Genomic DNA, 20,062 nt, shown 5'->3' on the forward strand with positions numbered 1-20,062 from the left:
TCTCCCCCCCCTTTGTCTCTCCCCCCCCCCCTTTGTCTCTCTCTCCTACCCCCTTTGTCTCTCTTCCCCCCCCCTTTGTCTCTCTCCCCCCCCCCTTTGTCTCTCTCTCCCCCCCTTGTCTCTCTCCACCCCCCCTTTGTCTCTCTCCACCCCCCCTTTGTGTCTCTCCACCCCCCCCTTTGTCTCTCTCCACCCCCCCTTTGTCTCTCTCCACCCCCCTTTGTCTCTCTCCACCCCCCTTTGTCTCTCTCCACCCCCCTTTGTCTCTCCCCCCCCTTTGTCTCTCCCCCCCCCTTTGTCTCTCTCCACCCCCCCTTTGTCTCTCTCCACCCCCCCTTTGTCTCTCTCCACCCCCCTTTGTCTCTCTCCACCCCCCCTTTGTCTCTCTCCACCCCCCCTTTTTCTCTCTCCACCCCCCTTTGTCTCTCTCCACCCCCCCTTTGTCTCTCTCCACCCCCCCCCTTTGTCTCTCTCCATCCCCCCTTTGTCTCTCTCCCCCCCTCTCCTGCTTCCTCTCTGGCTCTGTGCTCACATCGCGGGACCCCGCCCGGCCACGCCCCATCGCGGCGACACCCGCCCGGCCACGCCCCCATCGCAACGCTCCCGTCGGCCACAAACAGCTGTGAGGTCTGGGGAGCGCGTGGCCGCTTCTCACGCAGCAGACCTCACAGCTGTTTGTGTACCTCGCGCTCCCTATCTCACAGCTGCTTGTATGCTGTGTACCTCGCGCTCCCTATCTCAAGGCCAAGTGTTTGTCTCTACTGCGCATGACGGCTTCAGACAAACACTTGGCCTTTTATAATATAGGATGGAAAGTTTCAGTTACTGGGTAGTTCATCTACACTGCAGATTGTGTTAGGAATCTCTAGGTTCTTGCAGAGGTGTGCGCACATCTGCATGTGTACAGATTATTGACCAAGAACACACAAAAACAAATAGTGTACACAACACTCCCAGTTACAATCCAGCAAAACAGCATATTGAGGGTGTTTTGTTTACTTTTGCAAGTCATTTACAGCCCATTCTAATAGCCGGGCTTGAATTCCCAAACTGCAGATACAATATAATTTAAAAAAAATAATACAAGAAACAAAAGCTATGCATTTAATGCTTATGGCGACATGCTGGCAATTTTTTAACATCCAAACACTTGGCAATTAGAAATTAGCATCTTGATGGTTATGATTTAATTAAAGGGACATTCCAGTCAAAATATAAATGCACAAAGATTTATTGCATCTTTGAATAGAAACATATTTGCAATATACATGTATTGGCAAAAATATTCTATAAAGAGTTATCACTGATTTAGTGTTAACATTTATCTCTGCATGTGCATGTGAAGCATAGCTAGATATTTTTACTGCACCCAATTTTTTAAAAATGCAGCTGCTCAGATCATCAGTGGGGCTTGTATCATGTCAGGAATTAACAAATTAAGTCATTACCAGATGGTACAATCACCTTAGGCTCTCCAAACAAGTGTTGTGTTTAAAATGCTGGTGCACAGTGCATACTAAAATACACTTTTAAAACAGCTATAGCTTTTATTGGAAGCATTTTTTCTAATGCATGTACAGTTGTGCTCATAAGTTTACATACCCTGGCAGAATTTATGATTTCTTAGCCATTTTTCAGAGAATATGAATGATAACACAAAAACTTTTCTTTCCCTCATGGTTAGTGTTTGGCTGAAGTCATTTATTATCAATCAACTGTGTTTACTCTTTTTAAATCATAATGACAACCAAAACTACCCAAATGACCCTGATCAAAAGTTTACATACCCCAGTTGTTAATACCGTTTATTGCCCCCTTTAACATCAATGACAGCTTGAATTCTTTTGTGGTATTTGTGGATGAGGCTCTTTATCTTCTCAGATGGTAAATCTTCCCATTCTTCCTGGCAAAAAGCCTCCAGCTCCTGTAAATTCTTGGGCTGTTTTGCATGAACTGCACGTTTGAGATCTCCCCAGAGTGGCTCAATGATATTGAGGTCAGGAGACTGAGATGGCCACTCCAGAACCTTCACTTTATGCTGCTGTAGCCAATGACAGGTCGACTTGGCCTTGTGTTTGTCATGTTGGAATGTCCAAGTACGTCCCATGTGCAGCTTCCGGGCTGATGAATGCAAATTTTCTTCCAGTATTTTTTGATAACATACTGCATTCATCTTGCCATCAATTCTGACCAAATTTCCTGTGCCTTTGTAGCTCACACATCTCCAAAACATCAGTGATCCACCTCCGTGTTTCACAGTAGGAATGGTGTACCTTGCATCATAGGCCTTGTTGACTCCTCTCCAAATGTAGCGTTTATGGTTGTGGACAAAAAACTACATTTTGGTCTCATCACTCCAAATGACTTTAAGCCAGAAGGTTTGAGTCTTGTCTCTGTGCTGTTTGGCGTATTGTAAGCAGGATACTTTGTAGCATTTGCGTAGTAATGACTTTCTTCTCTTTTTTTTATTTTTTATTACATTTTTATTGAGGTTCAACAGAGTATACAAGTAGCATATATCATCAAACAAACACCTAGATTTAGAGTTTTGCATTAGAAGGGGTGCGTTAGCTATGCATGTTTTTTTCCCCCCGCACCTTTTAAACAACGCTGGTATTTAGAGTTCTCTGAAGGGCTGCGTTAGACTCCAAAAAGGGAGCGTAGAGCATAATTTACCGCCACTTCAACTCTAAATACCAGCGTTGCTTACGGACGCGGCCAGCTTAAAAAACGTGCTCGTGCACGATATCCCCATAGGAAACAATGTGGCAGTTTGAGCTGAAAAAAAACCTAACACCTGCAAAAAAGCATCGTTCAGCTCCTAACGCAGCCCCATTGTTTCCGAAGGGGAAACACTTCCTAAGTCTGCACCCTAACATGTACCCCGAGTCTAAACACCCCTAACCTTACACTTATTAACCCTTAATATGCCGCCCCCGCTATCGCTGACCCCTGCATTTTATTATTAACCCCTAATCTGCCACTCCGTACACCGCCGCAACCTACATTATAGCTATGTACCCCTAATCTGCTGCCCCTAACATCGCCGACCCCTTTATTATATTTATTAACCCCTAATCTGCCCCCCCCAACGTCGCCGCTACCTAACTACACTTATTAACCCCTAATCTGCCGACCGGACCTCGCCGCCACTATAATACATGTATTAACCTCTAAACCGCCTCACTCCCGCCTCAGAAACCCTATAATAAATAGTATTAACCCCTAATCTGCCCTCCCTAACATCGCCGACACCTAACTTAAAGTATTAACCCCTAATCTGCCGACCAGACCTCGCCGCTACTCTAATAAATGTATTAACCCCTAAAGCTAAGTCTAACCCTAACACTAACACCCCCCTAAGTTAAATTTAATTTAAATCTAATGAAATAAAATAAATCTTATTAAATAAATTAATCCTATTTAAAGCTAAATACTTACCTGTAAAATAAACCCTAATATAGCTAAAATATAACGAATAATTATATTGTAGCTATTTTAGCATTTATAGTTATTTTACAGGCAACTTTGTATTTATTTTAACTAGGTACAATAGCTATTAAATAGTTAATAACTATTTAATAGCTACCTAGTTAAAATAAGTACAAAATTACCTGTAAAATAAATCCTAACCTAAGTTACAATTAAACCTAACACTACACTAACAATAAATTAATTAACTAAACTATCTACAATTATCTACAATTAAATCAACTAAACTAAATTACAAAAAAAACAAACAATAAATTAAAAAAACAAACAAACACTAAATTACAAAAAATAAAAAACATAATTTATGCTTACCTGATAAATTCCTTTCTTCTGTTGTGTGATCAGTCCACGGGTCATCATTACTTCTGGGATATTATCTGCTCCCCTACAGGAAGTGCAAGAGGATTCACCCAGCAGAGTTGCCATATAGCTCCTCCCCTCTACGTCACCTCCAGTCATTCGACCAAAGACCAACGAGAAAGGAGAAGCCAAGGGTGTAGTGGTGACTGAATTATAATTTAAAAAATATTTACCTGCCTTAAAAAACAGGGCGGGCCGTGGACTGATCACACAACAGAAGAAAGGAATTTATCAGGTAAGCATAAATTATGTTTTCTTCTGTTATGTGTGATCAGTCCACGGGTCATCATTACTTCTGGGATACCAATACCAAAGCAAAAGTACACGGATGACGGGAGGGATAGGCAGGCTCATTATACAGAAGGAACCACTGCCTGAAGAACCTTTCTCCCAAAAATAGCCTCCGAAGAAGCAAAAGTGTCAAATTTGTAAAATTTGGAAAAAGTATGAAGCGAAGACCAAGTTGCAGCCTTGCAAATCTGTTCAACAGAGGCCTCATTCTTAAAGGCCCAAGTGGAAGCCACAGCTCTAGTGGAATGAGCTGTAATTCTTTCAGGAGGCTGCTGTCCAGCAGTCTCATAGGCTAAACGTATTATGCTACGAAGCCAAAAAGAGAGAGAGGTAGCAGAAGCTTTTTGACCTCTCCTCTGTCCAGAATAAACGACAAACAGGGAAGAAGTTTGGCGAAAATCTTTAGTTGCCTGCAAGTAGAACTTGAGGGCACGAACTACATCCAGATTGTGTAGAAGACGTTCCTTCTTTGAAGAAGGATTTGGACACAAGGATGGAACAACAATCTCTTGATTGATATTCCTGTTAGAGACAACCTTAGGTAAGAAACCAGGTTTAGTACGCAGAACTACCTTGTCTGAGTGAAAGATCAGATAAGGAGAATCACAATGTAGGGCTGATAACTCAGAGACTCTTCGAGCCGAGGAAATAGCCATTAAAAATAGAACTTTCCAAGATAACAATTTTATATCAATGGAATGAAGGGGTTCAAACGGAACACCCTGTAAAACGTTAAGAACTAAGTTTAAACTCCATGGCGGAGCAACAGTTTTAAACACAGGCTTGATCCTAGCTAAAGCCTGACAAAAGGCCTGGATGTCTGAATTTTCTGACAGACGCCTGTGTAACAAGATGGACAGAGCTGAGATCTGTCCCTTTAATGAGCTAGCCGATAAACCCTTTTCTAAACCTTCTTGTAGAAAAGACAATATCCTAGGAATCCTAACCTTACTCCAGGAGTAATCTTTGGATTCACACCAGTATAGGTATTTACGCCATATTTTATGGTAAATCTTTCTGGTAACAGGCTTCCTAGCCTGTATCAGGGTATCAATAACCGACTCAGAAAAACCACGTTTTGATAAAATCAAGCGTTCAATTTCCAAGCAGTCAGCTTCAGAGAAGTTAGACTTTGATGTTTGAATGGACCCTGAATCAGAAGGTCCTGTCTTAGAGGCAGAGACCAAGGCGGACAGGATGACATGTCCACTAGATCTGCATACCAAGTCCTGCGCGGCCATGCAGGCGCTATTAGAATCACTGATGCTCTCTCCTGTTTGATCTTGGCAATCAATCGAGGAAGCAGCGGGAAGGGTGGAAACACATAAGCCATCCTGAAGTTCCAAGGTGCTGTCAAAGCATCTATCAGAACCGCTCCCGGATCCCTGGATCTGGATCCGTAGCGAGGAAGTTTGGCGTTCTGGCGAGACGCCATGAGATCTATCTCTGGTTTGCCCCAACGTCGAAGTATTTGGGCAAAGACCTCCGGATGAAGTTCCCACTCCCCCGGATGAAGAGTCTGGCGACTCAAGAAATCCGCCTCCCAGTTCTCCACTCCCGGGATGTGGATTGCTGACAGGTGGCAAGAGTGAGACTCTGCCCAGCGAATTATCTTTGATACTTCTATCATTGCTAGGGAGCTTCTTGTCCCTCCCTGATGGTTGATGTAAGCTACAGTCGTGATGTTGTCCGACTGAAACCTGATGAACCCCCGAGTCTTTAACTGGGGCCAAGCTAGAAGGGCATTGAGAACTGCTCTCAATTCCAGAATGTTTATTGGCAGGAGACTTTCCTCCTGACTCCATTGTCCCTGAGCCTTCAGAGAATTCCAGACAGCGCCCCAACCTAGAAGGCTGGCGTCTGTTGTTACAATTGTCCAGTCCGGCCTGCTGAACGGCATCCCCTTGGACAGATGTGGCCGAGAAAGCCACCATAGAAGAGAGTTTCTGGTCTCTTGATCCAGATTCAGAGTGGGGGACAAATCTGAGTAATCCCCATTCCACTGACTCAGCATGCACAATTGCAGCGGTCTGAGATGTAGGCGTGCAAAGGGTACTATGTCCATTGCTGCTACCATTAAGCCGATCACCTCCATGCATTGAGCTACTGACGGGAGTTGAATGGAATGAAGGACACGGCATGCATTTAGAAGCTTTGTTAATCTGTCTTCTGTCAGATAAATCTTCATTTCTACAGAATCTATAAGAGTCCCCAAGAATGGAACTCTTGTGAGAGGCAAGAGAGAACTCTTCTTTTCGTTCACTTTCCATCCATGCGACCTTAGAAATGCCAGAACTAACTCTGTATGAGACTTGGCAGTTTGAAAGCTTGAAGCTTGTATCAGAATGTCGTCTAGGTACGGAGCTACCGAAATTCCTCGCGGTCTCAGAACCGCTAGAAGGGCACCCAGAACCTTTGTGAAGATTCTTGGAGCCGTAGCCAATCCGAATGGAAGGGCTACAAACTGGTAATGCCTGTCTAAGAAGGCAAACCTTAGATACCGGTAATGATCTTTGTGAATCGGTATGTGAAGGTAAGCATCCTTTAAATCCACTGTGGTCATGTACTGACCCTTTTGGATCATGGGTAAGATTGTCCGAATAGTTTCCATTTTGAACGATGGAACTCTTAGGAATTTGTTTAGGATCTTTAAATCCAAGATTGGCCTGAAAGTTCCCTCTTTTTTGGGAACCACAAACAGGTTTGAGTAAAACCCTTGTCCTTGTTCCGACCGCGGAACCGGATGGATCACTCCCATTAATAATAGATCTTGTACACAGCGTAGAAACGCGTCTTTCTTTATTTGGTTTGTTGACAACCTTGACAGATGAAATCTCCCTCTTGGGGGAGATAATTTGAAGTCTAGAAGGTATCCCTGAGATATGATCTCTAGCGCCCAGGGATCCTGGACATCTCTTGCCCAAGCCTGGGCGAAGAGAGAGAGTCTGCCCCCCACTAGATCCGGTCCCGGATCGGGGGCCCTCGGTTCATGCTGTCTGCAGCAGCAGGTTTTCTGGCCTGCTTGCCCTTATTCCAGGACTGGTTAGGTTTCCAGCCTTGTCTGTAACGAGCAACAGCTCCTTCCTGTTTTGGTGCAGTGGAAGTTGATGCTGCACCTGCTTTGAAATTCCGAAAGGGACGAAAATTAGACTGTCTAGCCTTAGCTTTGGCTTTGTCTTGAGGTAGAGCGTGGCCCTTACCTCCTGTAATGTCAGCGATAATTTCTTTCAAACCGGGCCCAAATAAAGTTTGCCCCTTGAAAGGTATATTAAGTAATTTGGACTTAGAAGTTACATCAGCCGACCAGGATTTTAGCCACAGCGCCCTACGTGCCTGAATGGCGAATCCTGAATTCTTAGCCGTAAGTTTGGTTAAATGTACTACGGCCTCCGAAATGAATGAATTAGCTAGTTTAAGGACTCTAAGCCTGTCCGTAATGTCGTCCAGCGTAGCGGAACTAAGGTTCTCTTCCAGAGACTCAATCCAAAATGCTGCCGCAGCCGTAATCGGCGCGATGCATGCAAGGGGTTGCAATATAAAACCTTGTTGAACAAACATTTTCTTAAGGTAACCCTCTAATTTTTTATCCATAGGATCTGAAAAAGCACAGCTATCCTCCACCGGGATAGTGGTGCGCTTAGCTAAAGTAGAAACTGCTCCCTCCACCTTAGGGACCGTTTGCCATAAGTCCCGTGTGGTGGCGTCTATTGGAAACATCTTTCTAAATATAGGAGGGGGTGAGAACGGCACACCGGGTCTATCCCACTCCTTAGTAACAATTTCAGTTAATCTCTTAGGTATAGGAAAAACGTCAGTACTCGCCGGTACCGCAAAGTATTTATCCAACCTACACATTTTCTCTGGTATTGCAACAGTGTTACAATCGTTAAGAGCCGCTAAGACCTCCCCTAGTAATACACGGAGGTTTTCCAATTTAAATTTAAAATTTGAAATATCTGAATCCAATCTGCTTGGATCAGAACCGTCACCTACAGAATGAAGCTCTCCGTCCTCATGCTCTGCAAGCTGTGACGCAGTATCAGACATGGCCCTAGGATTATCAGCGCACTCTGTTCTCACCCCAGAGTGATCACGCTTGCCTCTTAGTTCTGGTAACTTAGCCAAAACTTCAGTCATAACAGTAGCCATATCTTGTAATGTTATCTGAAATGGCTGCCCAGATGTACTAGGCGCCATAATATCACGCACCTCCCGGGCGGGAGACGCAGGTACTGACACGTGAGGCGAGTTAGACGGCATAACTCTCCCCTCGCTGTTTGGTGAAATTTGTTCAATTTGTACAGATTGGCGTTTATTTAAAGTAGCATCAATACAGTTAGTACATAAATTTCTATTGGGCTCCACCTTGGCATTGGAACAAATGACACAGGTATCTTCCTCTGAATCAGACATGTTTAACACACTAGCAATAAACATGCAACTTGGTTACAATCTTATTTAACAAAAACGTACTGTGCCTCAAAGAAGCACTAAACGATTAAATGACAGTTGAAATAATGAACTGAAAAAACAGTTATAGCATCACTCTTTAAAAACAACACAACTTGTTAGCAAAGGTTTGTTCCCATTAGTAAAGTAACACTAATTAAATTTTAAACATAAAAATCACAGAGCAACGTTTTTAAAACACAGTCACTACATAAGTCTCACAGCTCTGCTGAGAGAATCTACCTCCCTTCAAAAGAAGTTTGAAGACCCCTGAGTTCTGTTAGAGATGAACCGGATCATGCAGAAAATACAAGAGTAACTGACTGGAAATTTTTGATGCGTAGCAAAGAGCGCCAAAAACGGCCCCTCCCCCTCACACACAGCAGTGAGAGAGAAACGAAACTGTCATAATCAAAACAAGCAAACTGCCAAGTGGAAAAATAATGCCCAAATATTTATTCACTCAGTACCTCAGAAATGCAAACGATTCTACATTCCAGCAAAAACGTTTAACATGAATTAAATACCTATTAAAAGGTTTAATGTACTTTTACAGAGTAATTCCGGTGAAATACCATCCCCAGAATACTGAAGTGTAGAGTATACATACATGTCATTATAACGGTATGGCAGGATTTTCTCATCAATTCCATTCAGAAAATAAAAACTGCTACATACCTCAATGCAGATTCAACTGCCCGCTGTCCCCTGATCTGAAGCTTTTACCTCCCTCAGATGGCCGAGAAACAGCAATATGATCTTAACTACTCCGGTTAAAATCATAAGAAAAAACTCTGGTAGATTCTTCTTCAAACTCTGCCAGAGAAGTAATAACACGCTCCGGTGCTATTGTAAAATAACAAACTTTTGATTGAAGTTATAAAAACTAAGTATAATCACCATAGTCCTCTCACACCTCCTATCTAGTCTTTGGGTGCAAGAGAATGACTGGGGGTGACGTAGAGGGGAGGAGCTATATGGCAACTCTGCTGGGTGAATCCTCTTGCACTTCCTGTAGGGGAGCAGATAATATCCCAGAAGTAATGATGACCCGTGGACTGATCACACATAACAGAAGAAAAAGAGTAGGTGTAATTAGTTTAAAATTCTTGTAATCTTTTTTTATTTTTTGTAATTTAGTGTTTGGTTTTTTTTGGAATTTAGTTTAGTTGATTTAATTGCAGATAATTGTAGATAGTTTAGTTAATTAATTTATTGATAGTGTAGTGTTAGGTTTAATTGCAACTTAGGTTAGGATTTATTTTACAGGTAATTTTGTACTTATTTTAACTAGGTAGCTATTAAACAGTTATTATCTATTTAATAGCTATTGTACCTAGTTAAAATAAATACAAAGTTGCCTGTAAAATAAATATAAATGCTAAAATAGCTACAATATAATTATTCGTTATATTGTAGCTATATTAGGGTTTATTTTACAGGTAAGTATTTAGCTTTAAATAAGATTAATTTATTTAATAAGATTTATTTTATTTCATTAGATTTAAATTAAATTTAACTTAGGGGGGTGTTAGTGTTAGGGTTAGACTTAGCTTTAGGGGTTAATACATTTATTAGAGTAGCGGCGAGGTCCGGTTGGCAGATTAGGGGTTAATACTTGAAGTTAGGTGGCGGCGATGTTAGGGAGGGCAGATTAGGGGCTAATACTATTTATTATAGGGTTTGCGAGGAGGGAGTGAGGCGGTTTAGGGGTTATTACATTTATTATAGTGCCGGCGAGGTCCGGTCGGCAGATTAGGGTTAATAAGTGTAGTTAGGTAGCGGCGACGTTGGGGGGGGCAGATTAGGGGGTTAATAAATATTATGTAGGAGTCGGCGATGTTAGGGACAGCAGATTAGGGTTACATAGGGATAATGTAGGTTGCGACGGTGTGCGGTCGGCAGATTAGGGGTTAAAAATTTTTATTAGAGTGGGACGGTGTGGGGGGACCTCGGTTTAGGGGTACATAGGTAGTTTATGGGTGTTAGTGTACTTTAGAGCACAGTAGTTAAGAGCTTTATGAACTGGCGTTAGCCCATAAAGCTCTTAACTCCTGACTTTTTTCTGTGGCTGGAGTCTTGTCGTTAGAGTTCTAATGCTCACTTCAGCCAAGACTCTAAATACCAGCGTTAGAAAGATCCCATTGAAAAGATAGGATACGCAATTGACGTAAGGGGATCTGCGGTATGGAAAAGTCGCGGCTGGAAAGTGAGCGTTAGACCCTTTCCTGACTGACTCTAAATACCAGCGGGCGGCCAAAACCAGCGTTAGGACCCCTTAACGCTGGTTTGGATGGCTAACGCAGAACTCTAAATCTAGGCGAATGGTATTACAAATTCGCAAGTAGCTTACAATCATGAAATATCAAGGTACAAAACATAAAATGAAAAATATGCAAAATATATCAGTATGACAAAGCGAAGAGCATTGAAATTGCTTAGTACACCAATAAGGTTCTCAATTTTCTAGATAGGGTGTGTATCCAGAAGTGGATCTAATTTGGAGCTTAAAGGTATGTGTACAGCCGTAAAAGATCACATTTGTTTCTCCACAAATGAACTTCGGTTTATATTAGTTACTTTTAAACTCAACATGTAAGTGATGCTGACCAAACTAGCTGAGGTAGGTGGAGAAAATAAGGTCAACAGTTATGATAAAATGTGAGAGGTGCTACTAAAAGAGTAGTAAGGGTTGCGGTATAGGCAAGACAAACCGCGTAGATAGTCCTCCTAATCTAGGAGGCTTATTATGTAGTGGGGGCGGGGGGAGGTGGTTATTTAATTGTGGTAGGTAGCATCGTGTCTCCACACAGAAACAAAGCAACCTATTGCAACATGTCTCAGAGTTGACAGGCTTCAACCTTGCAAAGCGACATGACCATGTATAAAATCTCATAAGCATATGGGTTACCAAGGGAAAATAGGAATAAGTCGATTACATATTGGACTAATGTTATACCTGGCACAGTAAAGCCTTGAGTTCTATGCTCTCAGAACTGACCTGGGTTATGCAGCTCGTTTAAGATATAGAGCGTAATTAGACCATAAGTAATAGCAGTAATGCAGGTCCAGCCTGTGATAGAAACATGTCAGAGGCTTTGAAGTAAAGCTATGCGTCACAGTATATTGATGGCCACAACATCAGGTTATGAATTTTGCATACCATGAAGCACACTAAAAACACAGAATAACAATATATATATATAACCTGCACTACATATTGTTTAATGTGCGTGGGAGGGCAGGGGTTCAAGGAATTTAGCCAAGCTTCATCAGTGTTGCACTTAGTACCTAGTGGAAACACAATCTGTATGGGTTAGACGTTAATTATGGATCAACTTCATTATAGGAAAAGGAACAAAGCAATTGAATGCTATAAGGTAAATGTACTGCTGGGCATAATAACTCTTGGGGCGCTGCCTCGGCCGTTGGCAACGCCCCTGCTGTAGGTGAATAAGTCACAGCAGTCAAAGTATTAAGAATGGCTTCCTTGATTTACCACAAAATGAAAATAATTGTCCCACTAAAAGGTCAAATATTGTGAAAACAGTGTTTACATTCCTGTAACTATATTTTTACCCCCAAATAAGTTATGCTAGGTACTAGTAAGGGTGTGTAAAGAATGAATGTCTTATATGAGGTAATTGATTAAAGATGGCTAGAATAGCTGTGGTTGTATTAGTGTCAATTTGTAAACTTATGATTCTATTTTTGAGCTACTGCCTACATTATAGTTGCCAGTAGTTGGATACTTAACTACCATTTTAAAGAAGAGAATAATGAGGCTATTATCCCAACATTTAGCTTTTAAACATTAACAGGCTCCAAGGGAAAGCATAACATATAAAAACTAAAACATACACAGCCTCAAACAAAGGAGGATAAAACAGTGCAGAGTACCTACTATGAACGTAATAACCTGTTAATACAGAGTCTTCCACTGTCCCTTTGAGAGCAGAAAAATGTGTATGTTTAGGCTATCAGTGATACATATTAATAATACTTTATCACTTCAGATAGCGGAGAGACGCTATTGTACAATTTAATAAGGGGTACATTTCTACCCAGCATTACCAGGCTCTAGAGTGAAGAACAGTAGTTCAGTTTCTTGTGTAAAAGAGACCGAAGCATGATAGATAACCTGTGTAAGCGTCTAAGTATAAGGCTAATATTTAATGAGCCTAATATGAGTGCCATCAGTCTTGCTCAAGGATCCTAATTTCAATAAAGAGCTATAGGGCTAAGACAAGGCAATACCCATACTGTGCCCATTTGTACAAGGCTTAGTGATGTTTGGCGTGAAAGTGGGAGCCCGGGGATAATAAGGCAGAGCAGCTATGAGATACCTCCCTTATCCAAGAACACAAATAGCAAACAATCTGAGCCCACTGGATGGGGATAGCAACTACATGTGAAAAATAACAGTAAAACATTACAGCTTAATGATCAAAATTTGTGGCATGCCTAACTTACATTATAAACAATGAGCTAGTATACAAAGTTGGGGCTCAAACTTAGTGACAGGTTGGAGAGGGTGACACCTTAAAATATCTCACAAAACTAAAGTTCTGGCGATGGCTAAGCAAAATAAAACAACACAAGGAACAATATAGTACTGTTAAGTTACAGATTCAGATGAGTCGTTTCCAGGCATACTGCGTGAGGTTAATAGAAAAGCAGTACAATCAGTGATAACAGAATTAAATCCATTAACATTCTAGCAACATTGCTTTCTAACAGCTATATAATATTTGGTTAAGGAGAGATCTGATGTAGTTCCTCAGTTATGAATAGTACTAGCCTGCTTCAAAATAGGACAGAGGTAGTGTATATGTCATCGATAGTCCCTGGGGTGACTGAGTTCCAGTAGAGATCGGGCTTTTCCCTTTATAGAGTAACATCTCCGAGGTATGCAGGGGACTATGATTAGGAAGGGCATACTCCTGATCCATATAAGGCAGTGGTTCCTCTTTAAAAACCGCAATGCCTGCTACATTTTGAGGTGTCATAAAAATAATTTGTGAAGGAGACTCCAACCAGCCGGCTTTATGTAAAAAAAACATGCTGGATGCCAATGGACCCACCAGATGCTGCAGTTTTCCACAACAGAGGCCCCCCAGAGTTCAATAATTTTCCTACTTTTTGAGTCGTCACCTGATCTCTCATAGGGGGACACCCCGCAATCAGCGACCTCTCATGCCCCGAAAACAGCGACTCCAGAGACGGACCGCCTAGGATAAACTCTCTATTCCCTTGAGATGTGCATGCTGATGTAACAACATCACCATCATTCTGTTGAAGGATTAAGGGATCTGTAGTCTGTAGCGGTCACAGTGTGAGGGAGGATACTAGTGAGGTAAGGCTCATCCTGATGGTCTGAAAGTGCTTGTCGATGTGCCGCTGCATACGTAGTTTCCAGGCCTCCACAGCCTCCATATTAGTACTGCACCATGAGTTCACCAAGTGAATAGCTGGTAGGCAGGTCCACCGCTATCCTTAGTTATGTAAAATAATAGTGGTTATATAGACCCATATACCCGAGGAGGGAGTATATTACCCTCAGCCCGCTCCTCATTCAATATAGATTGTTGCTGTGAGAGGGTCCAGAAGGTAAAATGGCAGTGCTTGCCACATGGCGCCCCTAATGGCTTTCTTCTGGCGACTCGACCATCCAGTCCTTATAGTGCATCTTGAAACAGCCACCCCATATGTTTTCAGAGAGTCCTGTATTTCACCTGAAGTTATTTGTGGGGTTTTCTTTGCATCCCGAACAATTTTCCTGGCAGTTGTGGCTGAAATTTTAGTTGGTCTATATCTTTTTATATCCGTTTCCTTTTTTTACAGTTCAACTACCTTTTCCCGCAGATCCTTTGACAATTCTTTTGCTTTCCCCATGACTCAGACTCCAGAAACATAAGTGCAGCACTGGGTGAAAGATGCAAGGGTCTGTCAGGAGTCCAGAAACTCATTGACCTTTTATACACACACACTAATTACAAGCAAACAGATCACAGGTGAGGGTGGTTACCTTTAATAGCCATTCAAACCCCTTTGAGTCAACTTGTGTGCATGTTATCATTCCAAAATCACCAGGGTATGTAAACTTCTGATCAGGGTCATTTGAGTAGTTTCTGTTGTCATTATGATTTAAAAAGAGTAAACAATTGATTGATAATAAATGGCTTCTGCCAAACACTAACCCTGAGTGAAAGAAAAATGTTTGTGTTATCATTCATATTCTCTGAAAATGGCCAAGAAATCATAAATTCTGCCAGGGTATATAAACTTATGAGCACAACTGTATATTAAAAAAATGCTTCTGTTCAATACCAGATGTGCCCATGTGGTTTCTAATTTTGGCTGTAATATCCCTTTAAGTACAAGTTTCATAGTTTGTGATTTAAATCAAAGCCTTATTTTTTTTAATTAATACTGGAAATGATTGTCTTATTTATACAAAAACGTATAATGTACAAAAACATTAACAGTGGGAAAAGCCATCAGATTAGCCATTCTGTGTCAAACAGGCCACAATGGGGTTTTAACAGATTATGGCTATTGAAATAAAAAGTCTAAAAATCACATTAATTTTTATTTTTGTTGGATTGTGTTGAGATATAAACTGAAGGTGCTCTTACAGTGTTGTAGCCTATATGCATTGTATGTTAACAGAAGTGTAAATAAAGTTTATTTTATGTTGTTACCTCCTCCTGACACGGGAAGCAGAAGCAGTGTAGTAGAATAAAGATATAGAAGCAAGAAGTGGCTGTGTGATTTTTCCTCCATCTTTATATAAAATAATTTATATATCCGGTTATCCTACCCTAATAACAGAATGGCAACAGGTTATGGGCCCAGGAGGGATGCAGGAAACGGATGGAGCAGACTTTGCTTTGATGGAGATGAAAAGAATTATGAACTTTGGGAGACTAAGTTCTTGGCACATCTGAGATTGCTGAAGCTGAAAGAAACCATCCTGAGTGTGGCTGCAGACACAGAAGAGGAGGATGAAGATCACAGTAAGAATGAGGAAGCTTCTGCTGAATTAATTCAGTGTTTAGATGATAAAAGTTTGTCTCTGATTATGAGAGAAGCAGCTGATGATGGAAGAAAGGCTCTTCAAATATTGAGAGACTTTTATACAGGTAAAGGAAAGCCCTGCATAATTAGTTTCTACACTGAACTAACATCTCTTCATAAAACTGTAAATGAGAGTGTGACAGACTATACGTGCAGAGACAGCCATTACAGCACTGAGAAATGCTGGAGAAGCATTAAGTGTCTGATTGTTGATTGCAATGATTTTGAAAGTTTTGCCTGAATCATTTAAACCGTTTGCCATCCTTATTACACAAGGTGATGGAAAAGTAACTTTTGCAGAGTTTAAAACACAGTTGACTGAAAAATACTGCACTAGTGCAACTGAAGATAATGTGTTAAAAGTGAGTAACACAACTTCAAGATTTAAAGTGAGAAATGGATTACGAGTCTTGCGTTATGAGTAAAAAAAAGCAGCGTTAAGCCTCATAACGCTGCTTTTTTTTACCACCGCTGGTATTAAGAATCTTTCAGATTTAGGGACACCGCACACTTATTTGGCCTTACCGCAAATCAACTTACGCAAATTGCGTATAGTCTTTTTTCAATGGGACTTCCATAGCACCGGTATTACAAGCTTGTTCTGGGAGGCCAAAAAGTGAGCGGTACACCCTATCCCGTCAATATTCGTACTGCATTCTAAAGTCAGTAGTTATGAGTTTTACACTACAAAGCTGTAGCATAAAACTCATAACTAAAGTGCTAAAACGTACACTAACACCCATCGCAAGCACTAAAAGAAAATTATTAACCCCTAATCTGCCACCACTATACTATATTTATTAACCCCTAAATCTAAGTCTAACCCTAACCCTAACACCCCCTAACTTAAATATAATTAAATTAAATCTAAATCAAAACTACTATTAATAACTAAATAATTCCTATTAAAAACTAAATACTTACCTGTAAAATAAACCCTAAGCTAGCTACAATATAACTAAAAGTTACATTGTAGCTAGCTTAGGTTTTATTTTTTGTCCAAAACTGGTATCTTCTACGTTCTATACACAAGGATACAATATAAACATATCATAAGACCATATAAACTCACTATGGATATTTTTGGCACTAGAGATAGCATATTGGATGATATACACAAAAAAAATAGATCCATCAGACTCAACATATAATAAATATAAAAATGACACCATAAATGAAAGAGACACATTAAGTGAGCTAGAGAACATCCTTTTTAAAGAAATCAAACAAAAATTAGAACTAGCTTTTCTTAAAAAGTATATTAAAGAAAATATGGTCCCAAGGGGACTTAGGCTAAAAAAAGACTGTACATTCGAACTTAATGAAGAACATCAAAAAGAATGGTATGATATTCTAGAAACAGCTTCCAGCAAACTTATAAATGCAATCATAAAATCTAGAGAAGCCACCACACAAGACCTAGGGATAAAAATCCAAAAGTGTAAAGAAATACTAGATAAGACAACACTGAACGATACACTAAATTCAAAACAACAAGAAATAGCTAAAAAATTAGGCGATTTAAACAAAGATATTCTTGAAGTAAAATGGAGGAAATTCAACAGAGATTTAAGTGACTATAAGGGAACAGATAATCAAGACCCTGATAATAAATTGGAGAATCATAAACATCTATTCAGCAGTAGAAAACCAATGAATGATATAGAAGCATCAAACAACACAACATACCAAACTTCACGAAACGACCAAAGAGAAAGAATCACAAATAGAAACACTATGCAAAATAGGAATCCCAATGAGAGACAATATACTAACAACGATTACAATAGAAATAATAGAAACAATTTCAATAGACAACATGACACCAACAACTACTATAACAATTACAGAGATCACAAATCACATAATTATGAATATAGAAATAACCATGAATATAGGAATCAAGGACACTGGAGATATAATTATAATCACAATAGAAATTATGATTTGAAAAATAGAGAACAAAGACATTTCTCTACACACCACAACTAAAAACATTTTAATGACAATCAACGAGACTATCAAAATCAAAACAATGATCAATATAGAAATGATGATTTTAGAAATGAAAGAGATTTCCACAAAAATTCACATAATCACAGCAATAGGCACTTTGATAAACACAGAGATATGTATAATAGACACAATGATGATAATATGCACACGAATTGGAGATACCAACACACAGAACAAAAAGATTGGGAAACACCAACTAACCACAGAGATAGGAATAACAGACACAACGAAGACAATATGCACACTAACTGGAGATATCAGCACACAGAACAAAAAGATTGGGAAACACCGACAAATCACCAGAGGAAAACACATTCACCTAGACACAAAGAATCACACAACCACCAGACTGAAATAAATATTGAAACTAATAACAGATACAGTTCATTAACCCACGAAAATGATGATCACAGAACACCAGCAGTTCCAGCAAAAACACACAGTTCAAGGTTATCTTTTTTAGAAGAGGGTCCAATCCAAACCCACGACCCCCCAAAAGGCAAAAGAAGATTAGAGGACACAGAGGAAGAGGAGGTAGAACCAAAGAAAGCCACGAAAAAATCCAAATAGAACCAAAAGGCATTTTTAATCTCAGTAAAGTAGCTCTCAACAATGAACAGAAATCTGTATTAAGTAAAGGACTATCATTTGCACCAACCAATAGAATCAACAAATTTGAGACTCTAATCCATGTCAACCAGTTCACAAGGAAACTAGCACTTAAAAAATATTTTCTAAAAAATCCTTTAGAAAGTACTATTAACTATACTTCCACATACATTCATACTAATCTCAAACAGAAATCTGATTTCAACCCCACACAAGAAAAAGGTAGTGCAATAGAAATATTTGAAAAAAAGGTAAAAGAAGATATTGAAAAAATAGACGATAAAAAAGACTTAAAATGGAATCTAACCAAAAAAGAAAATTTAGTTTTAAAAGATCTAAAAGAGAACAAAGACATAACGATTAAACAAGCTGATAAAGGTGGGGGAGTGGTTATAATGGACACTGTACACTACCTTAATGAAGCATATAGATTATTGGGAGATGAGGCAACATATAAAAAATTGACTGGGAACCCCTTAGAATCCATGAAGAAAAACTTGGACAAAATGATACTTACAGCAAAAAACAAAGGTATTCTTAATAACCAAGAAAGTAGATTTCTAGAAATTGATCACCCAAGGACACCAGTCTTTTATTTCCTGCCCAAAATCCATAAAAGCATCACCAACCCCCCAGGCAGACCAATCATCTCAGGAACATCTAACCTATCGCAATACACAGATTATTACCTACAGAAATATGTGAAATCTATACCATCACATCTCAAAGACACCAAACATTTTTTAAATCTAATAGAAAATTTAAAATGGGAAGATAACTACATCTTAGTCACGTGTGACGTGAGTTCTTTATACACTTGCATAGAACATCAGAAAGGTCTAGAGGCTACTCATTCCTATCTACTAGGAGATACAGAAATGTCAAAAGTACAGCAAGAATTCATATTAGACTGTATGGAGTTTATTCTTAAGAATAACTATTTTTCATTTAATGGGCATTACTATTTGCAAAAAAAGGGCACAGCCATGGGCACGAGATTCGCACCCAGTTAGGCCAATTTGTTCGTAGGGCATTTTGAAGAACTTTTTTTGTCCGGAACTCCGTGGGGTGCGAATCTCGTGCTCTACAAAAGGTTTATTGATGATATATTCATTATCTGGAAAGGTGATGAGGAACTACTAGAACAATTCATTTCAGATTTTAACACCAATGATTTCGGATTAATATTCACATATGAATATAACAAAGTAAAAATTAATTTTCTGGATATAGAAATATCTATAATAAATAATGAAATAACCACAACCACCTTTTTAAAAAAAGTCAATGCCAACAGCTATATTGATTTTAAAAGCTGCCATCATAATAAATGGAAAAGAAACATACCAAAAGGGCAATTCTCAAGAATCAGAAGAAACTGCACACACATCGCGGATTATGACTCACAAGCAGAGATCTTGCACAACAGATTTTTAGAGAAAGGATACCACCCCAAACAACTACTAGAAACTAACAAACTGGTTAGACAAATAGACAGGAGGTCACTACTAGAAGACAGCAATATGACTAACAAGGCAGGAAAAGATCCATATGACATTCCATTTATTACATAATTTTCTAGTCAACATAAACTAATTGAGAACATTGTAAAGAAACACTGGCACATAGCCAGAAGTGACCCCATAATAGGGAAAAGACTAAAATATCGCCCTGATGTTATATTCAGAAAGGCCACTAATTTAAAGAATATCTTAGCGCCAAGCGAATTTAAATCAAAAACAGGTCCCCAGCAATACAACTTAAA

The 20,062-nt window shown here is 39.8% G+C and overlaps 1 protein-coding gene across 1 annotated transcript in view; it reads right to left on the bottom strand.

Annotated features, from left to right (window-relative positions):
* Positions 1-20,062, bottom strand: part of VWA8 (von Willebrand factor A domain containing 8) — a 1,436,595-nt gene that overhangs the window by 62,158 nt on the left and 1,354,375 nt on the right. The gene's annotated exons all lie outside the window — the stretch shown is intronic.

This window comes from Bombina bombina, chromosome 3 (genome assembly GCF_027579735.1).
Source record: "Bombina bombina isolate aBomBom1 chromosome 3, aBomBom1.pri, whole genome shotgun sequence".
Taxonomy (NCBI): Eukaryota; Metazoa; Chordata; class Amphibia; order Anura; family Bombinatoridae; genus Bombina; species Bombina bombina.